The following is a 27,853-nucleotide window of genomic DNA, read 5'->3' on the forward strand; positions in this document are numbered from 1 at the left end:
GCTGTAAGTGACAGCTTCTCCTCCTCGCCTCGGTGTCTGAGTCCTGTGTAAACTGTTATGCAACTAAATTATTTGGGTCTTGAGATAGAGACACACACAGAGAGTATCCCTGAGTCCTGTCCCAGTGTGTAAGTAGTACAGAAGCTGCTGCTATTATTGCATGTGACAAGATAAATTATTTTATTTTTCTATGTGTATTTAAAGGTTAAGTTGTCTTTGTTACACTACAAGAAAAGTTTATAAAATAGTTGTCTTTCAACTAGATGGAGCTATAAACATTACCCAGGCATTATTGAACTATTTGTTGAAACTAATATACAACATTGATTTAAATTTAATTTACACAATATATACCTCGCAACATGACCCATTCCAGCAGGAACAAAACTCTCTCTACTTGCACTTTCTTCTATATTTATGATTGCAATCACCTGTGATGAAATACCTTTCTTATTAATTATATAGTTCAACACAGGTGACACCAATCATATATTGAGTGGGACGTCCAGGTGGAGAGCATTTTGTCCCTCCTGGAATGGGACATGTTGGGAAGTATGCACAATTTATTATGCATTCCCCACCTTCCATCGGGACCCCTGTCTTAAGTGTCCTAGGCACACCCAAGGCTTAATCCAGCCCTATGCAAATGTGCACTGCTAGCACCGCAAGAAATCAGACCCTTTATTGTCCAAATGACCCCTACCAGTCAATGGTTGAGATTTCTCCCACTTATGTCATACTGAGAACACAAGAGGTGGCCAATGGATTTGGGAGACTCAGTTGGATCAAATGAGAAAAAAAGGAAACTTACCCTTCCAGATCAAGAATGATGAAGTTTGTCTCAATTATGTCTTTCTGGGAACACAAGAGGATACTCATGGATTTTGGGAATCTTAAATTTAAATTATATGTAAACATCAGACCCCCTGGCTTTATGTGTACACATCAGACCCCCTGAAATTATGTGTACACATCAGACCCCCTGAAATTATGTGTACACATCAGACCCCCCTGAAATTATCAAAACACGCAAGAGAAGGCAATCTCTATCAGTATAAGACCACAATATTACATACAAAAACATTTATAGAGTATTCATTCATTATACAGGTGACTGTAAACGTTTCTCCTTCTGTTAATCATCTTGTCCACTGTTTCAATATGATGATCCAATCTCAGCAAATATGTGAAAAAAAGAACCAAACAGAAAAACAATGTGTAGTACTGTTTCATATAGTTTTTCTTTTAGTCGAAAGTATCCTTATCCCATGAGTTTAATTGAGAAAACTAAAGTGGGAAGGAGGGCTAGATGAACAGGTGAGGAGCGTACCCCAACTCACAGTGAAGCCACATATTTGTGCATATACAAGGTTTCTGTATTCTTCTTAACCCCGTTTGTGTATCTTCCACCATAAGATGTTAGACAGGAGCGTACCCAACTCACGTTAGATATAGATAAGTGAAACATATAAAGGTATCTTTTTTCTTGGTATAACAATTATTAGGCATACCACACTCACGGATTTAATGGCAAAGACAATCCTATTTGGGTTTCTTTTCAATCCACAGTGTAATCAATATGCTGTTTCTTAAAAAAAAAATTGTATTTGTTCACAGTAATCCCAATGGACAAATAAAGTGCAAGAGTTCCAGCCAGTCCACATATATATAAAAGATTTAATGCACAAAAATTTCCTTAGTTGGGATATATATACAGGAACAAAAATTAAAAACACATACATAAAAACAGAATTTCTGTATATAAAAAAACCCAAATCCACATGAAGGAAAACACCAGACAAAAAGCTGCATGGAGGATGGAGCCCGGACCATCAACAGCGCAAATATTGGTGAAACACCTTAATCTTTATATCCTGAAGTAAGAGTGCAAATGTGCACTGCCACCATAACAGACCCTTTATTGTCTAACTGCACTAGAGAAAATGACCCTTACCAGCCAATGGTCGTGATTTCCCCCACTGTATGTCACATTGAGAACACGAGGGTGGTGTGGCCGGAGAGACCCCCAGCCCACGTGGACAATGGCCGCCGTGGCACTGAAGGGGTTAACCCCTAGTGCCCGGCGCCATTATAAGGACAATGGGCACTTGGCGCTATATTTAAAATGTATAGGGCGCTATGCGCTAGGTGTTTAAAATGCTTTAAAAATGTATTTTTAAATTGTGTGCCGCGATCCCGGACCTCTCCGGTGACCGCGGCAGTGAGGGAGCTCCCCGGCGCGCTGATCTGTGTGTGCGCGCCGGGGGAGAGGAGGCCACTGAGTGAGTGCCACACTGGGGGGACAGGGAGAGCCAGCCCCTTGGACCCCAGTGGCGGGCATTACAGGCAGGCTGGAGGATGGGGGAAGCCAGCCCCATACCTCCAGCACAGACAGCTGTTATGCACACCAGTGCCTGCAGGAATGTACTGGTGTCAGAACTGTTATGCACTCCAGTGCCTGCAGGAATGTACTGATCTTTGAACTGTTATGCACACCAGTGCCTGCAGGAATGTACTGGTGTCTGAACGGATAGGTATGCAAAACAAATGAACTCACAGACAGACTGGGGAATATGACATTACGTACACAGAAGGTGATAGGGTAACAAAATACACACAAAGTGAACAGAGAAGCCCAGAGGCTAAGGAACTGGGTGTCTCCCTAGTATTAGTAATGCTCAGATGGGAAAAGCAAGATGTTGTGTTTTAATACGTAGAGAACCCGAAATGCTGTTGCTAAGGGCAACAGCAAAACCCTAAAGGGTTACCAACGGGTGTGGCAGTAAACTCCTTGGTCAGAGATGGAATGATAGACACAAGGAGAGTCTCCACAATCCTAATTCTCACTTGCAGTGCACAGCTTCAGCTTACTGCCACTAAACTGACACCTGACACCTTGCACAGTGAGACAGGATTTAGGCAGGCAAGTCTTAGAATACAGCCGCAAACTTGCTAAGTTCACAGAGTAGTAAAAGAACCCCAGCAAGCTAAACGACTGACTCCAGTCTTACTGCTAGGTCTGGATTGGCAGAGTGTAGTACCAAATCCCCAGGCCTATTTGCAGTAAGCAACAACAAATACAAAGCTACACAGTACTGGCTAACTTTCAGGAACTGACTAACCAACAAAGATTCAGCAGCATCTGCTTAACCTAAGAAGAGGCCTTATAAAGCAGGTGCTGTCCACGCCCCACTCAGACCTCACAGACTGTGAGCACAAAAAACCAGCACCGGATCCCCTGCCGTGCACAGAGCCTGTAACCACTGCACAGCAAAAGACCCGAACCGGAGTATCATCTGCGCTCAGGTTACTCGGCTAGCACTTGTCTCCTGGTTGCCATGATGACGTGGCAGCATAGGGCAGGAGACCCTAACAGTACCCCCCTCTGACGAGGGGTCAAAGAACTCCTACCACCGGGTTTATCGGGGAACAGTGAGAAGAAAGAGCGTATCAGTCTGGGGGCATGAAGATCACAACTGCGCACCCACGACCGCTCCTCCGGGCCATACCCCTTCCAGTGCACCAAAAATGACAGCCGACCCCGAACCATCTTGGAGTCAAAAATCCTTTCAACAACAAACTCCCTCTGGCCACGTATCAGAAGAGGGGAAGGTCTTCCACTGGAAGAAGGATTACTAATCGCCCGTTTTAAAAGGGAACAATGAAATGTTTTATTGATACCCAAAAAACGGGGCAGATCTAACTGAAATGCCACCGGATTGATAACCCTGGTGATCTAAGAAGGGCCGATGAACCGGGGGCCTAACTTATGAGATGGCTGTCTCAACTTCAAATTCTTGGTAGACAACCAGACGAAGTCTCCTAATTTGAAGCTGCAGGGACTTTTCCGCTTATCAAAACCCCTTTTGGTCACTAATGACATAAACACAAGGGCTTTCTTCACTTTCCGCCAAATACCTCTAAGGACCGAAACCACAGAGGAACCACCAGGCGTGGAGTCCAGGGGGTCAAAAGAATTGGCCTTAGGATGATGCCCATACACACAAAGGAAGGGAGAGATCCCTGTAGCAGAGTGAGCCGCGTTGTTATAGGCAAACTCCGCCATGGACAGATGAGCAACCCAGTCAGTCTGACACTTGGAGACATAACACCTGAGGAACTGCTCCAAGGACTGGTTCACCCTTTCAGTCTGCCCATTAGACTGCGGATGGTAGCCCGATGACAAGCTGACAGAAATCTGGAGATCGGAACAAAATGCCCTCCAGAATTTGGCCACAAACTGGGATCCGCGGTCAGAGACCACATCAAGTGGCAACCCGTGGAGACGCACAACATGCAGCATAAATAATTCAGACAGGCGTCTGGCCGATGGCAGCCCAACCAGTGGAACGAACTGCGCCATCTTCGAAAACCTGTCAACGACAACCCAGATGGCTGTCATCCCCGAGGATTTGGGCAAGTCCACCACAAAATCCATTGAAATGTGGGTCCATGGCTTAGATGGGATAGAGAGTGGATGTAATGGGCCAACAGGAACCCCTCTAGGAGTCTTATTTCGGGCACAGATGTCACATGCCCGAACCCACTGATCCACATCCTTAGCCACCGAGGGCCACCACACCGCCCTAGATAGCAACTCCCGAGTTCTGGCAATACCCGGGTGACCTGCCGACTTCTTGGCATGGAATTCCAGGAACACTCGCTGTCTTAACCTAGGAGGCACAAACAAAAGACCTACCGGAAGGTCTGGAGGAGCCTGCTCCTGTGCTCTAAGGACTAATGATAAGAGGTCCTGGGTAATGCCCACTTTAATACATGATGGGGACACAATGGGCAACGGCTCCTCGGTGGTCTCCTGGATTGGAGCAAAACTCTGCGAGAGCGCATCAGCCTTGATGTTTTTTGACCCAGGGCGATATGTTATCAAAAAATTAAAGCGAGCAAAAAACAAAGCCCATCGTGCCTGCCTGGCATTGAGACGCTTCGCTGACTCTAAATATGCCAGATTCTTATGGTCGGTGAGAATTGAGACCACAAACTTAGCCCCCTCAAGCCAGTGTCTCCACTCCTCGAGTGCATCCTTAATAGCCAACAATTCCCGGTTACCCACGGCATTATTCATCTCGGCAGGCGAAAATTTACGGGAAAAGTAAGCACAGGAATGAAGGCGATTATCAGACACTCCCATCTGAGAAAGCACTGCCCCAATACTCATCTCAGAGGCATCCACCTCCACCACAAAAGGACGCTCTGGATCTGGGTGTCGCAGCACCTTGGCCGATACAAATGCCCTTTTGAGACGGGCAAAAGCCGCTTTAGCCTCACAAGACCAGTGAGCAACATCCGCCCCTTTCTTAGTGAGTGCCACCAAGGCCGCCACTATAGACGAAAATCCAGCGATAAATCATCTATAAAAATTCGCAAAGCCCAGGAAACGCTGAAGCGCCTTCAAACTAGTGGGCTGCACCCAATCCAGGACTGCCTGTACCTTGGAACCCTCCATTTGGAAACCTTCTGGGGAGATTTACTTTCGGCTCCTTAACCCCTGAAGGTGCTGCTGCTGCGGGAGCTCCGCCAGCGGCCTGGGAGGTGTGCATTTTAATGGACAAATCATTAAATTGTCGAGTCAGGACCTGCACCTGATCGACCACCTGTTGCAACGTATTTTGAGGGGTATGTTCCATATTCCCACAAAATTCCAACAGGAATATTAGGCTGCTGAATATGTTATGCACACCAGTGCCTGCAGGAATGTACTGGTGTCAGAACTGTTATGCACTCCAGTGCCTGCAGGAATGTACTGGAGTTTGAACTGTTATGCACACCAGTGCCTGCAGGAATGTACTGGTGTCTGAACGGATAGGTATGCAAAACAAATGAACTCACAGACAGACTGGGGAATATGACATTACGTACACAGAAGGTGATAGGGTAACAAAATACACACAAAGTGAACAGAGAAGCCCAGAGGCTAAGGAACTGGGTGTCTCCCTAGTATTAGTAATGCTCAGATGGGAAAAGCAAGATGTTGTGTTTTAATATGTAGAGAACCCAAAATGCTGTTGCTAAGGGCAACAGCAAAACCCTAAAGGGTTACCAACGGGTGTGGCAGTAAACTCCTTGGTCAGAGATGGAATGATAGACACAAGGAGAGTCTCCACAATCCTAATTCTCACTTGCAGTGCACAGCTTCAGCTTACTGCCACTAAACTGACACCTGACACCTTGCACAGTGAGACAGGATTTAGGCAGGCAAGTCTTAGAATACAGCCGCAAACTTGCTAAGTTCACAGAGTAGTAAAAGAACCCCAGCAAGCTAAACGACTGACTCCAGTCTTACTGCTAGGTCTGGATTGGCAGAGTGTAGTACCATATCCCCAGGCCTATTTGCAGTAAGCAACAACAAATACAAAGCTACACAGTACTGGCTAACTTTCAGGAACTGACTAACCAACAAAGATTCAGCAGCATCTGCTTAACCTGAGAAGAGGCCTTATAAAGCAGGTGCTGTCCACGCCCCACTCAGACCTCACAGACTGTGAGCACAAAAAACCAGCACCGGATCCCCTGCCGTGCACAGAGCCTGTAACCACTGCACAGCAAAAGACAGTGCATACTGACTGGCTGTATCTCTACCTCTATTGACTAGCATGAGTAATGGTCTCTCACCATGCATATAATGTTTGAGCACATGCATGGCAGCAGAACCACGAAATTTGCAATATAGTCTTGCCTTTATAAAATCTTTACTCTTTTCAACACCAGAGCAGGTTAAGTGTCAGTAGCTTTCTCATTGGCTGCACTGACCTTATGGTTATCAACCAAAAGTAGAAGTGAATGAGACACTCTCCATCTAGGCTCTGGCACTGTCTATGACTCTAGAGACTGGCAGGAGTAAGGGTCTCTCAACTACGTATACAATGCAACAGCACATACGAGGCAGCAGAACCCAGAAAATGCTCTAATAAGTTTCGACTTAGTCTCTATTACGGCTTTCCAATAACTCATCCATCCTTCTGAATTGGTAGCAACAAAAACCTGTACCTTTTTTATGCATTTTTGTTATATGTTGTATTATATGTAATATGTCTATATTTCGCCAATTTTATTTATTGATCAAATAAAAGTTAAATTTTAGGAGAAATTTTCTCCAACTCTATCTCTTTTCCTCTCTTATTTCTTCTTTTCCCTATGGGTTCAATGATGTAGCACATAATTATAAATACTACCTGAGTGCCCCACTATAGGAGAGTTCTTGTTTACCTTAGGGTAAAAGTTGTGCATCAAAATTGAATATCAACTCTCAGGGAGCACCCCCCTACATCTGTAATTAAAATACAGACAATATTGTACATGATATTGAAATTTGGGGTATAGGTACTAATATTAATTAATCATATTTGGATTGTCCCTTTTGTAATTGATATACTGATTGTCCTTAGAACTGTGCGGCAAGCAAACCTCTTCCCCCCTTTTCTTAACCTGAGAAGAGGCCTTATAAAGCAGGTGCTGTCCACGCCCCACTCAGACCTCACAGACTGTGAGCACAAAAAACCAGCACCGGATCCCCTGCCGTGCACAGAGCCTGTAACCACTGCACAGCAAAAGACCCGAACCGGAGTATCAGCTGCGCTCAGGTTACTCCGCTAGCACTTGTCTCCCGGTTGCCATGACGAAGTGGCAGCACAGTGCAGGAGACCCTAACAACAGCGTCCTAGCAGCCAGGCTGCAGGGCTAGGGAACAGTATTTAGAGAAACAAAAAAACATTGTTTTAAATGTAATCACATATATAGTGTGTTCTAAGGCACTGCAGTGCCTTGGTATGTGGAGCCTGTGCAGGGCACAGGCTCAGAGTATATTTAAAGGGAAACACATGTATTTAACTGAAATGTATTTAAAGGAAAAATGCAGCTACTATAGTTGTCTGAATAATCATCTCCTGTCAGTAGGAAGTGGCATGCTAATGGCCCTGTCCTAGCAGAGAGGTGTGAATGACAAAACCTTTTGATGTGTAAGTTCCTTAGAGAAAGATGCTAATCACGGGGTCTATGGGCTTGGAACCTGTTTCATGTACCTGATTTGATTGATATACAAACCCTGAATGGCAGATGCAGGAAGGAAGACTGTTTGTTTGTATTGTAGCCTTTCCTGTTGTAATCTCAAACACTGGCATTGCCTGGAGATGTGAATGAGACAGAAACATTTGTATTTTGAAGCTATGTGATAAATTTATCAATAGTGAATTTTAATCTGATACCAAACGCTGTCTGGGTGACAGGAAGGAGGATATTGTTTTATTGCACTTATCTCCTTTTGAAATTAAATTTATTTAATGGTATTTTGTAAAATATCCTGATTGGATAGAAAGGGCTCAGGGAGGACATGACTCCCTGTTGTACTGTGTGGAAAACGGACATAAAAAGGAGACCTGCGTGCCTCCAGAGTTGTATTGTATTGTACCATCTTCATTCTGCTGGAACATCTTGCTGTGTGCTGTTTCCCCTAGCAATAGAACAATTGCAAATAAATACCATTTGCCTCAAGAAGACCGTGTCATCTTGTGACCTACATGGTTATGCCAAACATAGCCCCGTCCTCTGGCTGTCCAGGGAAGCACCTAACGTCTCCAAGTTTCGCCTTCCACCAGCTACCGGTAGCGGCCTAGTCAGGTGACTAGTTGGGATTTGTCAACACCACATAGGTGTGGTGACGCAGTGTGTCGGCACATAAAGAGCAGAACTGTGGTTCCAAACGCCACGGCAGGTTAGGAGTTTGGTGGGAGCAGCATAAACCCGCCCACAGCGCAGTGGGTGGAGTCAGTAACAGGCGGTTACTGATGGTAAGTGGGAATCCCCTATGTGATCAGGTCCCGTGTGACCTAACCTTCCATTCTGTGCACAGGGGATGGGACACGAAAGCGGTGAGTGCTTTCGTACGGAACCGTCCTGTCACAGGTGGCTAATAGATTTGGGAGACTCATTTGACCCAAATGAGAAAAAAAAGGAAATTTACCATTCCAGATCAAGAGTGATGCAGTTTATCTCAATTATGTCATTCTCGGAGCACAATAGGATATGCATGGATTTTGGGATTCAAATGTTTTAAATTGAAATTATGTGTGAACATCAGACCCCCTGAAATCATGTGTACACATCAGACCTCCTGAATTTATGTGTACTCCTAAAAACTCCTGAAATTATGTGTACACATCATACCCCCCTGAAATTATGTGTACATATCAGATTCCCTGAAATTTTGTGTTCATATTAGACCCCTTGAAATTATGTGTACACATCAGACTCCCTGAAATTATGTGTACACATCAGACTGCCCTGAAATTATGTGTACACATCAGACTGCCCTGAAATTATGTGTACACATCAGACTCCCTGAAATTATGTGTACACATCAGACTCCCTGAAATTATGTGTACACATCAGACTCCCTGAAATTATGTGTACACATCAGAACCCCCCCCTGAAATTATGTGTACACATCAGACTCCCTGAAATTATGTGTACACATCAGAACCCCCCCTGAAATTATGTGTACACATCAGACCCACCTGAAATTATGTGTACACATCAGCCCCCTTGAAATTATGTGTACATATCAGACTCCCTGAAATTATGTGTACACATCAGACTTCCTGAAATTATGTGTACACATCAGACTGCCCTGAAATTATGTGTACACATCAGACCCCCTAAAATTGTGTGTACAGATCAGACCCCTTGAAATTATGTGTACACCTCAGACCCCCTACAATTGTGTGTACAGATCAGACCCCTTGAAATTATGTGTACACATCAGACTACCTGAAATTATGTGTACACATCAGACCCCCCTGAAAGTATGTGTACACATCAGACTCCCTGAAATTATGTGTACACATCAGACTCCCTGAAATAATGTGTACACATCAGACCGCCCCTGAAATTATGTGTACACATCAGACCCCCCTGAAATTATGTGTACACATCAGACCCCCCTGAAATTATGTGTACACATCAGACTCCCTGAAATTATGTGAACACATCAGACCCCCTGAAATTATGTGTACACATCAGACTCCCTGAAATTATGTGTACACATCAGACTCCCTGAAATTATGTGTACACATCAGACCCCCCTGGAATTATGTGTACATATCAGACCCCTTGAAATTATGTGTACATATCAGACCCCCTGAAATTATGTGTACACAGACTCCCTGAAATTATGTGTACACATCAGATTCCCTGAAATTATGTGTACACATCATACCCCCCTGAAATTATGTGTACACATCAGACCCCTTGAAATTATGTGTACACATCAGACTGCCCTGAAATTATGTGTACACATCAGACCCACCTGAAATTATGTGTACACATCAGACTGCCCTGAAATTATGTGTACACATCAGACTGCCCTGAAATTATGTGTACACATCAGACTCCCTGAAATTATGTGTACACATCAGACTCCCTGAAATTATGTGTACACATCAGACTCCCTGAAATTATGTGTACACATCAGAACCCCCCCTGAAATTATGTGTACACATCAGACTCCCTGAAATTATGTGTACACATCAGACTCCCTGAAATTATGTGTACACATCAGACCCCCCTGAAATTATGTGTACACATCAGCCCCCTTGAAATTATGTGTACATATCAGACTCCCTGAAATTATGTGTACACATCAGACTTCCTGAAATTATGTGTACACATCAGACTGCCCTGAAATTATGTGTACACATCAGACCCCCTAAAATTGTGTGTACAGATCAGACCCCTTGAAATTATGTGTACACCTCAGACCCCCTACAATTGTGTGTACAGATCAGACCCCTTGAAATTATGTGTACACATCAGACTCCCTGAAATTATGTGTACACATCAGACCGCCCTGAAATTATGTGTACAGATCAGACCCCTTGTAATTATGTGTACACATCAGACTACCTGAAATTATGTGTACACATCAGACCCCCCTGAAAGTATGTGTACACATCAGACTCCCTGAAATTATGTGTACACATCCAACTCCCTGAAATAATGTGTACACATCAGACCGCCCCTGAAATTATGTGTACACATCAGACCCCCCTGAAATTATGTGTACACATCAGACCCCCCTGAAATTATGTGTACTCATCAGACTCCCTGAAATTATGTGAACACATCAGACCCCCTGAAATTATGTGTACACATCAGACTCCCTGAAATGATGTGTACACATCAGACTCCCTGAAATTATGTGTACACATCAGACCCCCCTGGAATTATGTGTACATATCAGACCCCTTGAAATTATGTGTACATATCAGACCCCCTGAAATTAAGTGTACACCGACTCCCTGAAATTATGTGTACACATCAGATTCCCTGAAATTATGTGTACACATCAGACCCCCCTGAAATTATGTGTACTCCTAAAACCCCCTGAAATTATGTGAACACATCATACCCCCCTAAAATTTTGTGTACAGATCAGACCCCTTGAAATTATATGTACACATCAGACCCCCCTGAAATTATGTGTACACATCAGACCCCCTGAAATTATGTGTACACATCAGACCCCCCTGAAATTATGTGTACACATCAGACCCCCCTGAAATTATGTGTACACATCAGCCCCCTTGAAATTATGTGTACATATCAGACTCCCTGAAATGATGTGATACACATCAGACTTCCTAAAATTATGTGTACACATCAGACTGCCCTGAAATTATGTGTACACATCATACCCCCTAAAATTGTGTGTACAGATCAGACCCCTTGAAATTATGTGTACACATCAGACTGCCCTGAAATTATGTGTACACATCAGACTCCCTGAAATTATGTGTACACATCAGACCCCCCTGAAATTATGTGTACACATCAGACCCCCTGAAATTATGTGTACACATCAGACCCCCCTTAAATTATTTGTACACATCAGCCCCCTTGAAATTATGTGTACATATCAGACTCCCTGAAATTATGTGTACACATCAGACTTCCTGAAATTATGTGTACACATCAGACTGCCCTGAAATGATGTGTACACATCAGACTCCCTGAAATTATGTGTACACATCAGACTCCCTGAAATTATGTGTACACATCAGACCGCCCTGGAATTATGTGTTCAGATCAGACCCCTTGAAATTATGTGTACACATCAGACTCCCTGAAATTATGTGTACACATCAGACCCACCTGAAATTATGTGTACACATCAGACTCCCTGAAATTATGTGTACACATCAGACTTCCTGAAATTATGTGTACACATTAGAGTCCCTGAAATAATGTGTACACATCAGAACGCCCCTGAAATTATGTGTACACATCAGACTGCCCTGAAATTATGTGTACACATCAGACTCCCTGAAATTATGTGTACACATCAGACCCCCCTGAAATTATGTGTACACATCAGACCCCCTGAAATTATGTGTACACATCAGACCCCCCTGAAATTATGTGTACACATCAGCCCCCTTGAAATTATGTGTACATATCAGACTCCCTGAAATTATGTGTACACATCAGACTTCCTGAAATTATGTGTACACATCAGACTGCAATGAAATCATGTGTACACATCATACCCCCTAAAATTGTGTGTACAGATCAGACCCCTTGAAATTATGTGTACACATCAGACTGCCCTGAAATGATGTGTACACATCAGACTCCCTTAAATTATGTGTACACAACAGACTCCCTGAAATTATGTGTACACATCAGACCGCCCTGGAATTATGTGTTCAGATCAGACCCCTTGAAATTATGTGTACACATCAGACTCCCTGAAATTATGTGTAAACATCAGACCCTCCTGAAATTATGTGTACACATCAGAATCATATAGACTATATCAGACACTTCAGTTACCAGATCATTGGCGGGATGTAATGTAGTCTGAGTTCAGCGGCCGTGCAGAATGTCTGATGAACTGGGACATTTTTTAAAGGGGCAATCATGAACAAGGCTATACCATTGCCCCTTTAAAAAAAAAACATCCAAGTTCAGCCAACATCCAACATGGCCACTGAACTCGGACTTCATTATATCCTGCCCCATATTCCCTTTGTGGTGATGTCCTCTCAACGCACTACTCAGTTGTATCCAACACTTTTGTTCCTTTGCTATGGTTCTGCATATAGTATACTTTTCTAACCTAGAGACTATGATTAATGATGTGCGCTGGACCATTTTTGCTGTATTTGCATTTGGCTCTGATTTGTCATCTGTTTTTAGATTTGCCAAACCGCTGTGACTGGTTTTGGATTTTGATTTTTTTTTTAAATTGACAAAAAAAGCTAAAATAACATAATTTGGGCCCTTTTTTGTTCCTAGACTATTAGTAAACTCAATAATATATATTCCTGTCACTTCCAGTCAGTTTTTACAACCTTACAGCCCACAATATTGTTTTTGCCAGTATTGGTCGAAGGCTGCAGTGAGCCTGCTGGTTACGAAGCAATAGAGCAGAAGCACAAACAAAAGGCAATTTATAGAACATCTATGAAAATTTGACCGACAGTAGTGGCAGAAATGAAAGGTGATGCAAGATGGAATTGTCCTTGGGCCCTCCCACCAACCCTTATGTTGGATTTTAAAAAGGACAGGCACACTTTAACAAACCAACCACTTCAGCTACAGGGACAGCCACTTTTGTGGCTAAAGTGATTGTTTTTTTTGGACCCCCCACTAAACAAGCTATACATCGGCTTATGGCAACAACTCTATAATGGCATGATGTCATCATCATTGCCTTCCTCACCCTCATCAGTGTGTATATCATTCTCACATAATATGAATTCATCCCCACTGGAATCCACCATTACAGAAGTCTCTGTACTTTGCCATAATTGCAGAGATGGGCCTTCTGTATGGAATTTACAGTTTATTTTGATGAACATAATCTTTTTCACATTTTGAGGAAGTAGCCTCCTATGCTGTTCACTCACAAGGTTTCCAGCTGTGATGAGAACTCTCCAAGTACACACTGGAGAGTGGGCAGCTTAAGTAATGCAAAGCCAGTTTTTATAAGGGCATCCAAATTGCCTTTTTTTCCTTCCAGTACTTGAGGAGACTCTGTGACATGTCTATTTGTACGGTGTTATGAAAATAATCCTCCACCATTCTTTGGATGGTGATCATATCAGATGGAGTTACAGTAGAGGTGTCACTAATGTTGTTCAATTCTTATAGACCCGACAAGATGTCAAAAGGTTGGGTTTCATCACCACAAGGTTTTTTGGGAAATCTGAGTTTTTTTCTGGCTGCTGCTGAAGAAATTGAATGAGGAGACGTCATAGTGCCATTTGTCACTTTAGATGCCAACTTGCTCACCATGTGCTCTTTGCATCTTTTAAGATCTAAATCAGTTGTAAAGAAAGACACAGCGTATGACTTAAAACTAAGATCAGGACTGTTGCAAAAATGTAGTGATCAAATTTCAAGATATTGGCAACCCAAGAATCCTGGCTTTTTTAATCTCCACTTCAATTTCTCCAGCTGATTTACGAAAAGCCTAATTTGGGGAATCACCTTACTCAAGCTAGCATGTCAGCATTCACTTCACAGATGGCTACTTCAAAGGCTTTGAGCACCTTGCAGAAGACAAAAAGAACTCTCCACTGTGGAGTGCAAAGGTACATTCCCCCTCCTCTCCCAATGTCATGGTTGTTGTATAGCTGTTCCTCCATCTGGTGAAACATATAAATGATGGAGTCCCACCTTGTTACCACCTCTTGCTTCAATTGATGACAGGACAAATTAAACTGTTCTTGCAGGTGCTGCAATCTCCTTCATGCTGTCGATGAATGATGAAAATGTCACGAAAGTTTTGGCGCCAAAGACAGCATCTCCTGTACCACTAAGTTGATTGTGTGAGCAAAACAGTAGATGTATTGGAATTCACCCAGTTGTAATGCGTTCACAATATTTGTGGCATTATCAGATATCACAAATCCTGAGGAGAGTCCAAGTGGGGTAAGCCATGTTTCTATGACATCCCTAAGGTTTTCTAAGAGGTTATCAGTGTTATGCCTCTTACTGAATGCATTGATGCACAGAGTAGCCTACCTCTGAATGAGCTGGATTTATTTGTTTGATACTGCTTCTGCTGCAGCTGAAAGCAATTCACACACCCAACTGGCTTTCATAGTCATGTAATCTGTAGTTTGCCCACAACCGCTTGTCCACATATCTGTGGTTAAGTGGGCAGAGGGTACAATGGCATTTTGTAGGCCAATAATTATGTGTGTTTTTTAATGTCCTAGTACAGCTGAGGAATGGCTTTTCTGCTAAAATGGAACCGAGACGGAACTTGGTACCGGGGACACAAGACCTCAATTACAGTAACTGTGTATAACCCACTGCATTACTAAGAGATATTGGATGCAGATCTAATACTAACATAGCAGTCATGGCATCAGTGATGCGCTGTGTGACTGGGTGAGAGCTGTTTCCCCTTGCAAAGTATTGTTTCGCATTAAATAGATTTTTTTTCAATACTACTAGTAGTCTTCTTGGTCCCCTTCTGGGATAAAAACCAGCCGCAGCAGCAGCATCAGCAAGCCTAGCACTCAAGGATCCTTCTGAGAAATCCTGGAATGGGGAGGAGTCAGCTAGCCTTAACAAATTGAATGTACTGATAATTACTGAGGATATTGAGCATGAAGGTGTTGGTGGTGGGATCCGGACTGAAAGTCGACAGTAAGTAGGTCGACAATGTCTAGGTTGACCACTATTGGTCGACAGTAACTAGGTCGACAGGGTCAAAAGGTCGACAGGGTCAAAAGGTCGACATGTTCTAGGTCGACAGGTCAAAAGGTCGACATGAGTTTTTCACAATTTTTTGCTTTTTTTTGAACCTTTTCATACTTAACGATCCACGTGGACTACGATTGGAACGGTAATCTGTGCCGAGCGAAGCGGTAGCGGAGCGAAGGCACCATGCCCGAAGCATGGCGAGCGAAGCGAGCCATGCGAGGGGCCGCGGTGCACTAATTGAGGTTCCCGGTCACTCTACGAAGAAAATGACACCAAAATAACATAAAAAATGCATGTCGACCTTTTGACCTGTCGACCTAGAACATGTCGACCTTTTGACCCTGTCGACCTTTTGACCCTGTCGACCTAGTTACTGTCGACCAATAGTGGTCGACCTAGACATTGTCGACCTAGTTACTGTCGACTTTCAATACCACACCCGTTGGTGGTGGAGAATGTAAGTACTGGAACCTAGTTGAGAGAAGGGAACTAGCTGATGCTGGACTGCTTGTCTGCTTAACCTTGAGGAGGAGTGGAAAATGTACCCAACGCAATTCGTCCTCTACGTTTTTTGGTAGGAGTTCATCAAGGGGTAGGTCCTACCAAAACACGTAGAGGAAGAAACACGTTGGGGAACATTTTCCACTCCTCCCCAAGGATAAGCAGATAAGCTTTTATTACTTTTATATATTGTATAGGTCCACCTATCTTTTTTTGTGTTTATTGTCTGTGTTATATTAAAAACCTTTTCTATATAAATACTACACTATGGGAGTTATTCCCATTTGTTGGGAGCTCTATTTTTAAGGTGTCCCCAGTAATCCAGGAGAAGACCTCTGCAGAGAACTCACTACATGTGAGAAATATAAATACCGACAGTATTATTATATATTATTTCCTCCTCCTGGATAGGGACACTATTACTTGGCACTCACTATCTGCACAAGGTGTATCAACACTATTTGATGCATGCTTTTAAATAGCATTTACTGCACTAATCATTATCAGCATTATCACTCCACATACTGGAAATACTACACTATTATTATCAATACATTTGTTTTCCATATCCTGGTTGGTGCACCGGAATATTTGGAGAATTTGGAAAGACAGAGTAACCAGGACGACTGCAATCTAAAGAGGTATTACTTTTGAGCCGAAAACCTATTGGTTTCCGGTACGCATATTAATTTACCTTTCACACTAGGAAAATCTGAATCACTGAAGGCGCTGGGTCCTATCACTTTTTTCATTTCTGCACTTGGACTTTGAAATAGGGTCCATATTTAGAGTACTTTGTTCAGCAGCCATCCAAAACTGGAGAAGTGACTTTGATACACTCACTATTATTTATTGTTTATTGTTTTTTGTTAATCTACACTAGTCTTGTATGATAGGCAGCAGCACTAAATACATCACTATATCTATATATGTATATATATCTTTATATATATATATATATATATATATGATAATCCATGCATTATATAATACTACCCAAAGCTTATTGTATTATTAAAACAGCCATGGTACAAGCTAGGGTAAATAGAGTATTTTCTAACAATGCCACATAAGTATAATAAAATAAAGAAAGCCCAGTGGTCTCTGAAACAAGATCAAAATGCAACTGGAAACTATAGCCCTCAGCCGTTACCGATGGTGACCGGCTTCTAAACAAAACACAACAGCAAAGCGTTTCCATTAAGCCCTGATGGACTACTAATTATCCATAGCAACCGGCATGCAAATAAACAAAAGTAGCATTGATACCTGTACTAATCAGATGATCATAAATGCTCCACCAAACTCAATATATGATCATAGGTTATAGTTATATGCTGTTACTCATAGCAACAGGCATGCAAAAAAATAAAATAAAATTCTTAGTACCATTACATGAGCGTCAGCACCAACATTCAGTAAACATGGAAGCGGCATTATGCAAGACATCACAGCGACAAAATATGGTATAGAAACATCAGCACCTGCATTCAGCAATAACATAGGCAGCAATAAAGAAGGCATACATTAGCCATGGTAGATTTTATAAAAAGCATAGCAGTGACAAATTTTCATTGAGTCCAGCTGGATCTACTTTGTTAAATCCGAAAATCCACTTTGCCTCCAGCCTCCAGCTTGTATCTCAGTGAGGCCATGGAATGTCTTTGCTCTTGAAAATGCCTGGCCACAGGTTGCTCGACAGCTTTACCTTCCAGGGCATGCTTTATAACAGAACTGTTCTGGGCTTCTCATTCTCTGAAGGTGCACAACGTTTTGCCTATACAGGCAAGTCCACAATGGCACTTTATAATATAGATCACACATTTTGAAGTGCATGTAAGCACATGTTTAATGGGAACCCTTTTTCCGGAATGTGGCTGCATTACCACTGGCCCAGTCTCTAAGTACAGGTAGGTCATGCATCCTATACATTTGTAGGACCCAGGCCTTGTATTCATGAAGTGTGATCTCAGTTGCCTTCCGTGCTCGGTGGCATCATTATGTATCAGCCAGTCCTTCAAGTTACGTCCCCTCCGATGGCAGTTTAATAATTGATAGTCCTTCAATGCAGGTAGTGATTTATCTGTTTTTACTATTGGCCATAGCTTCCTTGAATTCTTTCTCACCACTGTCCTCTCAAACTTCTTTACACTATCTAAAAAAAAAGAAAGAGATATTATAAAGAAGTTTGAGATTCCATTTGTTACAAGGTTTAATACGAAAGGCGGAGATATAAAAAAAATACTACAGAAACATTGGGGAATATTATGTCTTGACCGACTCTTGAGTTCTATTATTCCTAAGCAATCACAAGTAGTATATAAAAAATCTTGCTCATTAAAAAATAAATTAGCACCAAGTAATTTAAAAACCATGTGCTAAATGTAAAGTGTGTCAGTTTGTCAGCAAAGATAATAAGCAGTTTTCCAATTCAACTAATACCAAATCATGGAAGATCAAAGGGAAATTAAGCTGTTTAAGTACTCATGTAACCTACTTGTTAGAATTTAAGTGCGGTAAACGTTACGTGGGCAAAACAAAACGTGTATTAAAATTGCGAATCTTATAAAATACACATAATATATTAAATAAAGTGGAAAATCATAGTGTTCCCCGTCATTTTAAGGAATGTTGTGTATCCAAGTTACATGGATTCTCATTTAAAGCAATAGAGAATATACAGATGGATGATAGAAAAGGTTATATATTATGATATCTCTCACAACGTGAAACTTTTTGGATTCACACATTAAACACTCTTGTGTCCTTTAGATTAAATGAAGGTTGTGATATAGTCCCGTTCTTGCATGAGTAGCTTGTCTGTGTGTGGCGCTTTGCACATAATGGCAGTGGTATTGTCCCGGTTAGTGTCTTTGAAGCGCAGTACACGGCGAGTGACTCATGCAGAATATGGTGTTTCTATTGTAGGTTCTATTCTGCTATTTGGATTAATATTTTTAAACCACTGGTTAAAATGTGATGTGCTTCCACATGATGTAACTAATTGTATATCTCTGGTGTGTTGTAATAGATTGGGATCTATATTGAAAATCCGTTGTAGCTATATAGTATTTGGTAAACATCATAAGAAAGTTTAATAAAGGGTTAATTAAATTATAAGTACAGTAATAATAAAGTTTGCTATGATCTGAGAATGGAGATTCAATATGACCCCAGTCTAAGAGGACAAAGTGTATTTTATATGTATTTTTTAATGCAATGTGTATAAGAAACATCGTTGATTAAGTGATAATTAAAACATGAGTGAAGGGACCGCCTGATGAGAGTATCTAAAGGATCTCTCTTTGAAGGTAAACCACACTCCCTGACTAAGTCCCTCATTGGATAAAACCTGTTGGCTGTGGTCTAGACATGGATGCTGTGACGTCACCTGCTGAGAACAAAGCGGACGCTGAGACACTGAGAGAAGTCTGCCTTACAAATGGAGCTGCTAAATTGCAGCTATCCATTTATGCTGTTCATTTTAAACTTGAATGTACATGAACATATTTTTTAAGTAAAGATTGTGCTTTTTAACCACTTACAAGTGCGTTCTCCATTTTTTAACCAGTTCTTGCTAAACTTCAGTGGCTTGGGGGGATCAGAGCGGCATTTGGACATTGTAAACTCTGAATCCTGAAGGACTTTGTGCGCAAGGACTGATTTGTGATATATATATATATATATATATATTATACACAAAAACAGTTGTCGATTTAACCTTGATCCTTATTTGAGTCAAAATATCTACATTTGGTCTTGTATTGGACAATAATCAACCTGTGAAACATTTTTAAAACCCCTTTATTGATGTCTATGTCCAAATGTCTACTGATCTTATCCCTGATGAAGTCTTTGGACAAAATGTGTAGGGTTGTTAATTAATGTCTTTATTGATACAAAAATCAAATCCCTTATTATCATTGTGCCTGACAGGTGCCTGTTAGAAATTCATCATTAGCACCTAATTATCTAAATTCTAATGCTCTTAAAGTAATCAGTGACCTTCATTAGTATGTACAAAGTGAGAATATTCGAAATCTGATTAAAGAAACCTCATTTATTAACCTCAAAGTAAGTAAAACAAAAAATACTGAAATTTGAGACCCGCCACCACATTGTCTTCAGTTTTCATGACAAAAAATCAAATGAACATTAAAATTATGAACAAAACTGAAAATATAGGCACAGTAGAGTCAGTCTCACTCAGAATCACTGTAAAATGAGTAAAATAAAAAATGAATATTTGAAAATAAAAGGAAATACGAACCTTCAAAAGTCAGACGAGTTCAAGTGCAATGGGCCTGAGAGGCCAGGAGGGTCACTACTGCACTCCATGCAGCTGGTGGGAAAACTGACAAGGGGGGTTTTGATCAGCACCTAAAGATAGGAAGGTACTAGGAGGGACAGGCCCCTGCGCCCCCTTGGGGCGGAGAGGGGAGCGAGAACATCTTTGTGGTGCCTGCAGGCCAAATGCGCCTGACTGAGGGTTAAGAACTAATAATGCTGAGCACTGGAATTCATATCCATTATTCTTTGTATTGTTAAATGTGGATATACTGTAAAGATTCAAGATTGTGATGTTCTTATCATGATCAAATCTCTTTTCAGTTTTTAAAATGGTATTGTCAGCATTAAAAAAGGCACTTTTTATCTTGTTTTGGGTGATAAGATTTCTCTAACATAAAAGTAATTAATAGATTAATTCCCTCAAATGGAGTGAACTCATAGAGCACTTCAATACTGTACATATATATATATATATATATATATATATATGGAAAAGACTGCACTTAGTGAAAAATATAACAAACAAATGGTGATGCAAGGTCAAAAAGGGGTTAATATTGACAGTCACTTTTCCCAGGTAATGCAGCTGTCGCTCTATATTCAATGAGATCTTTATGAAGAATTAATAATTATTTTTTCATCTCTAAAAATGAGTGCTGGCTTTTCTTTTTTCACTATCTGGGAAAAGTTAGTATGAAGATATAAAATATATATATATATATATATTAGAGGGTGGAGTGTTAGTGTGTGCTCTGTAGGGTTGCTGCTGCAGTCACTGTGGTGTCCCTGTGCTGTGTTAGGGGTGCTGTCCTGGCTGTCACTGGTGTTACTGCTGGGTGCTGCAGCTGTAAATGGATGTTGCTGTACTGACTGTCTCTGTGTTGTACAAGGGGCAGGGGCACTGTAAAATATAGGGGTGTCACTGTAGGTGGGAAGGCCCAAGGACAATTCCATCTTGCAACTATTTTTTTCTTTGCATTATGTGCTGTTTGGGGCTTAGTGCCATCCTGTCTGCTACTGCAGTGCCACTTCTAGATGGGCCAGGTGTTTGTGCTGCACACTTGTGTCGCTTAGCTTAGACATCCAGCGACCTTGGTGCACTTCTTATTTTCTTTGCAGCATGGGCTCTGTGGGACCTAGTTTTTAAAACAGCCATCCTGTCTGCCACTGCAGTGCCACTCTAGATGGGCCAGGTGTTTGTGCTGCACACTTGTGTCGCTTAGCTTAGCCATCCAGTGACCTTGGTTCACCTCTTTTTTTCTTTGCAGTATGTGCTTTTTGGGACCTAGTTTTTAAAACTGCCATCCTATCTGCCACTGCAGTGCCACTCTGGATGGACCAGGTGTTTGTGCTGCACCCTTGTGTCGCTTAGCTTAGTCATCCAGCAACCTTGGTGCAATATTTTGGCCTAAAAACAATATTGTGAGGTGTGAGGTGTTCAGAATAGACTGGAAATGAGTGGAAATGAATGTTACTGAGGTTATTAATACAGTAGGATCAAAATTACCCCCAAATTCTGTAATTTTTAGCTATTTTTATATGGGTTTTTTTTCAAAAATCATCTAGATTCAAAACTCGTAAGTGTGATTTTGGTAAAACAAATCCAGATTCAAAACATGATCGGGGATCCAGATCCAAAACACAAAACACAAAAAGTGACCGCCGCACATCTCTAATATATAGACAATAGCTGTCACTTTCCCATATGTATAGTAATACTTGCCCTGGTGACCTCTAGGTTATTCTTGCACCAACATATTAGATCCAAAGCGGTGGTACTCACAGGTCTTTATGAATGGAAAATCTGAATGTATAGATCTGAAAAGAAAAGTAGAATTTACACAAAGTAATACCTTTCACAAATACTACATTATGCCAATCTTTTATTTATATTTGGAAATTAGTGAATTCATTTGAATTATCACCCCAGTTATTTTACATCAAATGTAACTATTTTTTTATTTACTGCGGTGTTGCCACAGGGCTACATGTTTAACAAGATAAAAGGAAAGAGGAGACAAGTGAGCTCTGGTTTGTGGTGCACTTGAGAAATAATAATAAGAATTTTATTTATATAAAGCATTTCTCCCACAAGACTCAAAGTCACTTTTACATAAATCAAACACAAAGTGCATTGTACAAATAAACTAGAATCACAACAAGTTGAAAAACATATCAAGGTAATTAAGAACAACTAAACCTAGAGAGCACAGTAAGTATAATGCAGGGTGGGGTCAGAGAGTTTGGGTAATAATATCTATGAGTTATGTATTATTCATCATGAAAGGTACCAGGTGAGGCAGCCATCTTTGGTGGAATAGGTCCCGCCAAGAAGAGATCAACAAAATGGGTGGTTGCAGTGTCCTAACGCTTGAGTAGAGTCCCACCATAACCATCAGATCCATGGCATTTTACATCCTATCCATGAGCGTACCAAGTGAGGCAGCCATGTTGTGCGCACTATGAAGGTTATGCTATGGGAGATAAGCGATGCGTGTATTTGTGTATAATAGTATCATAAATCCTGTATGAACAGGTTCACATGCAGCTCATCGTGACTACGGAAGAACAATCCAAGGCAAACATCTGGGGTGCACTGTGTAGGTTGCTGCAGTCAGGGTGTGCAGTCAGGGGTGGTACAGCATACTGACATAGCATACAGTGGGGATGGAAGTACGAGATAAAAACATGGTGAAGAAACAGTGAATAAAAAAAGTTAAACTTGGCTTTAACCAGCTCAGAGGCTGGCGGTGTACAGACTGGCGACTGGCATACTGGTGCTGGTCCTGGCATCAGAAACACATTTTATGGTAGGAAATACATTTGATGTGAGAAAGTGGAGAGCCCACTAGTGTCCAGTAGAAAAGTCCCTGGTGAGGCTGTTCTTAGTGTACTCCCCCTTTGCTTAGAAGGCAATCCTGTTGTGCTCCCCCCTCAACTCCCTACTCACCTAATTGGGTCCCAATGTTCTTAGGGAGGAGGCCTGGTCTTAGTGTTTTTTGGCAGAGTTTAAGCCACAGGGCAGCATTGAGTGGATCCAGCAGCTCAAACTGGGGGCTTCAGATGGAAGTGGACCTGCAGCCACAGTCCAGAGCTATCAGGAGCATGCAAGAGGTTTCAGGCAGCAAGCAGCAGACAGCAGTGGGATTTTCAAAATAGAGCAAGCAGCGTGTACCATGCCAGATGCCCAGGATGAATGGATGGACACAGTGTGTCATGGTGGAACTTCAATCTCCGGATAGACATCAGACAACTGAAGTGGCAGCACATCAGGTTCAGCAGGAGATACAGCACTAGCTAGCAGCAAATGCACCTATTAGGGATGGCCATCGGTGTGGTTGCCATCAATGGTTATCATAGATGCCGATATCCCATGTAACCATCAATGGCTGCCAACTATGCAGTGAATGACCATCGATGGTTTACACAACCGATGGTCATCCCTGTTCTTTCTATGGGCCATTTAGAACACGGGGGAAGGGATTCATGGGTGTGGTGGTGCAGAGCTCTGCTCTGTGTTCTGGTACCTCGTAGAATATATATATATATATATATATATATATATGAAACAGGTGAACAGGCACTCCCACAGCAGATTTACACACGCACCGGTGCCATCCCAGAAGGAATTTACAAATAGTAGGAAGAAAGAGCGGCACTCGGCGTCTTGAAATCATAAACTTGTATTTAAACAACACATGGAAAACCGATGTTTCGGGGCTCACATGCCCCTTTGTCAAGGTGTACAACAGTGAGAGATAGTGAGAGTACAACAGCGACAGGAACAATTGGCCCTCAAGCAATTGGGATCTTATCGGGATATCATCATACGCCCCGCCGACAAAGGGGGGCGGGATTGTGGTTCTGAACTTGTATGATTACTTGGAAGAAGCATACCAGCAACTTAATGATGAAACCACTTATGAAAGGCTTGACCAGGATCCCACCATAGTATACAAATTAGAGGTTGACACCTTGTTGAATTCTGCCTGCTCCAAAGGCCTTATTTCTTCCAAACTTCTTTAAGCTCTCTCGCAGGACCACCCTGAAGTACCTGTTTTTTTCACGGTGCCCAAAATTCACAAAAATCCCAAAGTGCCCCCCGGGCCGCCCTATCATTGCAGATTTATCAAAGATACTACTTGCTTCCTCCAACGACTCTCAACTGTGCCCCTAGTTCCAGCAGGTATGATACTATGTGTAGTTGATGTGTGCAGCCTCTACTCTAGTATCCCAGACCAACAGGGCATGAAAGCTGTAGAATAATTCGTCAGTGCGGAGCGTATGTCTGACCTGGACCACAAGCTGTTACTTGACCTATTAGAGCTTACTTTAACACACAATTTTTTTCTGTTTTATGGTAATTTTTTCCGCCAAAGAACGGAGTGTGCGATGGGGAGTAACGTCTCCCCATCGTTTGCCAATATTTTTATGTTCAAGGAGGAAATGGAGATCTTTTTCAAGGACCAAACAGTGGCCCAACATATTCTCTTGTACACCCGCTTTATAGATGACTTATTCATCATTTGGACCGGACCTCTGCCTATGTTTGAGTCACTGATAACTGCAGCGAATGCATGTGAATCCTCCATCAAGTTTACTTATGTTACCAACGAATCATCTATCAACTATCTGGATGTCCAAATAACAATCAAAGATGGACAGATACAAACAGGCCTCTACACCAAACCGACGGACCAAAATACCGTCCTCAGGGCTAATAGCCACCATTCTAAAGGCTTAGTCAACGGACTCCCAAGGTCACAGATGATAAGGATAGCACGTATTACCAGCGATCGTTGCAAATTGGAAGGAGAGTTAGACAAACTTATCATCAAATTCTTGCAAAGAGGGTATGACCGCAAAAGATTGCTAACACAAAAAGAGGATGATCTGTCCATCCCCAGAAGCATCCTCATGTCCCCGAGTACCAAGAAGGCTAAAGGGGAGGTAATTCCGTTTGTCACCCAATATAACACAATGAGCCCTGTAGTCCCACGCGCCTCTAGAGCCCTGTGGCCTTTAGTATCTTCAGACACCACTTTACCGTTCAAAAACAAACTCCCCATGAGATGTTATACCAGAGGGCGTAACATTAAGGACATTGTTGTACACACTGACGTGACAGGTTTCAAAGAGCAGGTTGAACGCCCACTGAATTTCCAGCTCAAAACACCCGGGTGCTATAAGTGCCCAAAATGCACCACCTGCTCCTATATGATGACTGGATCCTTATTTAGAAATCCACACGAGGACCGCAATGTCTTCATCAAACATGTTCTTACGTGTACCTCCTATTGCATCATCTACATTATAGTATGCCCATGTAATCTGGTATATGTGGGCAAGTCCATCAGAACGATGAGGGAACGAATGGCCCTCCACCGGTCTGCAATCAAGAAAGCTACCTTGGGAAAAGTAGCGGACCAACCAGTCGCTAGACACTACGTTGAATTGGGACATACCTTAAATGATCTGAGACACATGGCCATTGACCATGTTAAAAAATCTCTAAGAGGAGGAGACCGTGAGAATAAACTCCTCCGTCTGGAAGCTAAATGGATCCACAAACTAGGCACCATCAGCCCAGGGGGGCTAAATGAGATTATGCCCTGGAACTTACTCATCCACTAACAAGCCTAGTCCTATTATGGTTAAGCGTTATTATCCCTATTATTCCTTGAAATCCAGCATCCACTTTACTGTTTCTGATCTGACCCGCACCACCTCTCCATGCCTGTAAACCATTTTAATGTTTTACAGTTAGCTACATAGGTGACTGTTAAACACTAGAGCAGTGGGTTCTTTAGCATATTATATATCCTCACATTTCCTGATCATTGCAACACGGTTATTCCCGTTTTCTTCCCATTCCACCACTCTCACCCAGGTTCTGGACACAAGGGCTGTGCATTCTTATTTCATCTCTCTCACTGTATCTTATCATAGTCCCACACTACCCGCTGTAGGCACACAGCAGGCAGTCTCTCTCACCAGCGCGTGTGTAAATCATACTGCTATTTTGTCACATGGACTGTGGGTGATTCAAGCTTAACCTCACCACAGTATATTTCGACTTTAGGTTCATCCATGACTGGTGGTTACTGCCATTGCAGTGTTCTTTAGTAGGGTAATGTGTGTGTTTGGTGCAGGGTACTGTACTCCCTCTATGTCATCCACAGCGCACTACAATTCCCATCAGGCTCTGCGGCAACGACGGAGCCTAGGTTGCCATGACGTCACCCGCTAGCGCCGAACGGCGGTTCCGTTTGGCACATGCTGCACAAACACCAGGGGTTTCTACACTATAAAGGTATGTTCTATTTTATCTCTCAGTGTTGTACACCTTGACAAAGGGGCATGTGAGCCCCGAAACGTCGGTTTTCCATGTGTTGTTTAAATACAAGTTTGTGATTTCAAGACGCAGAGTGCCGCTCTTTCTTCCTACTATATATATATATATATATATATATATATATTTATTTGGTTATGCCTTGCCATCGATAACCAGTTGGTTCTCCCCCATTGATGGCAAAAGTATTCTACATTGGTCTTAAACCATTGATGATTTTGAATCATTGATGATCAATGGCCATCCCTACACCTGGTGGAGTGGAGTAGGGATGGCCATCGGTGGGCTTTTTATCAACGGCACTATAGGTGATAGCCATTGATGACACATAAACCATCTATGGCGAACCATCAATGGCTTGCAACACTCGATGGCAACCGCTGGGGATGGGGCTTAGTGGGGTGCTAGGAGGAGGGGTTAAGGTCCATTCCTGGAGGAGAAAAACTCTCAGTTCAACTTAGCTATCGATGGAAGAGAACCATTGGCTCTTTGACATAAATGGCAAAACCATGAACCATTGGTAGTTAGCTATTGATGTTTGGCTACTATCGATGATTGACAGCCATTCCTGGAGTGGAGCCATGTGGACAAAATAGCAGCGTGGCAGGTGTCCCAACTCCTCTACAGCCCATGCTGCTGGAGATGGTCAGTAGTAGGACTGGTAGTCAGCAGGGGTCAGGACGGTAGGTGGAGGGACCAGAAACATGCTAGAGTGATATGAGAGGCAGCGGCATGACGTGTCGAGCAGTGGAGTCTGGGGCAGGAACTGAAGCAGCAGGTCCAGCAATAGGTGACAGCAGACCATTGCAGGGGGGCTCCCTAGATAAACAATGCAGGGTCCAGGATGGTAGGCTGGACCCCAGGGAGAGACCAAAAATACATTTTCATAAAAATGTAGCTTTGTTTAAAATATCTTCATATTTTCACTTAAAAGGATATAATATAATCTTTAAGGAATCCAGAATCAGGCAAAATAAA

The sequence above is a fragment of the Pseudophryne corroboree genome, chromosome 6 (genome assembly GCF_028390025.1).
Source record: "Pseudophryne corroboree isolate aPseCor3 chromosome 6, aPseCor3.hap2, whole genome shotgun sequence".
NCBI classification, from domain to species: Eukaryota; Metazoa; Chordata; class Amphibia; order Anura; family Myobatrachidae; genus Pseudophryne; species Pseudophryne corroboree.